Below are 1,563 nucleotides of genomic sequence, written 5' to 3'. Positions count from 1 at the left end.
ATGCCAACACTATGTGATTTTATCACCATTGCTTTGTAGTATAACATGTAATCAGCTCTTGTTGATCTTCTGTATTATTCTCTGTTTGTAGTTTATTGATTTCAGCCCTGTGTTTGATTATTTCTTGCCATCTATTCCTCTTGGGTTCTTCTTCTTCTTCTTCTTCTTCTTCTTCTTCTTCTTCTTCTTCTTCTTCTTCTTCTTCTTCTTCTTCTCCTTCCTCTCCTCCTCCTCCTCCTCCTCCCCTTCCCCCTCCCACTTCCACTCCCACTCCCTCTCCCTCTCCTCCTCCTTCCTCCCCCCTCCTCCTCCTCTTCCCCATTCTCCATTTTCTTTCCCCTAGTGCTTTCAGGTGTACTTTTAAATTGCTAATATGAGAACTCTCTGATTTCTTTGTGAAGGCACTTAGTGCTGTGAACATTCCTCTTGGCTCTGTTTCCATTGTGCCCATAGTTTGGGTATCTATGTTGTGCCTTCATTTTCATTGAATTTTAGAAATACTTTAATTTCTTTCTTTATTTCTTCTCTGACCCAATGATTATTTGTATAGAGAGAGTTGTGCAGTTTCCATTGCTTTCTGTTTTTGCTGATGTCTAGTTTTAATCAATGCTAGAAGGATTAGATGCAGGGAGTTACTTTAATTTTCTTGAATTTGTTGAGACTTGCTTTGTACCTGACTATATGGTCAAATTTAGAGATGGTTCCATCAGGTGCTACAAAGAGTGGATATTCTTTTGTGTTTTGGTAAAATATTCTATAGATATTTGTTAGGTCCATTTGATTGATAACCAGTTAGTTTGATTATTTCTCTGTTTATTTTCTGTGTAGACACCTTGTCCATTGGTGGCAGTGTGTTATTGAAGTCTCCCACTAGTAATATGTGGGATTCAATGTGCAATTTAAGCTTTAGTAATGTTTCTTTTAGGAATGTGGGTGCCCTTGCATTTGGGGTACGGATGTTCAGAATTGAGAAGTCATCTTGGTAGACTTTTCCTTTTATGAGTAGGGATCTAACCTATGTTTTCTTGGTGTTGGGGATGTGGTGAATGCAAGCCAAGAGGTGGCTGGACAATATTACCCAGGGCAGATGGGTATATCCTCAGGTACTCCATGTATAGGAGAATGTGGCAAGTTAGGAATCTAACCTGTATGTTCCTGGTGCTTAGTGCCTGGTGAAGTTTTATGCATCACAAATAAAATCCTAACTGAGAAATATTTGAAACTAATATTTTTAGACTTCTATAAGTGCTAATACTCTACCACAAATGTTTGCATATAATTTATCTAAGGAGATGACTCATAATTTTAGTTAATTTTTAAGAGCCTACTTGAGGGGTTAAGGATCAAGATCTCTTATTCAACTTACAAAACAAATAAATATGTTTAGATATCTTTATGCATTTGAAAAAATTATTGTAAATTTATATCACTATGTTTCTTCCTAACCTACTTAGTATTAACATTATATTTTCTAACTTAGTCATCATATTCAATGAGATCCAAGAGTTAAAAACTGCTTTTCTATGATAATAGATGTAGTGTACAGCTTTCTGAATGTAGCTG

This window comes from Grammomys surdaster, unplaced genomic scaffold, assembly GCF_004785775.1.
Source record: "Grammomys surdaster isolate TR1022 unplaced genomic scaffold, NIH_TR_1.0 232, whole genome shotgun sequence".
In the NCBI taxonomy this organism is placed as follows: Eukaryota; Metazoa; Chordata; class Mammalia; order Rodentia; family Muridae; genus Grammomys; species Grammomys surdaster.
Note: the sequence above shows the minus strand (reverse complement) of the source record.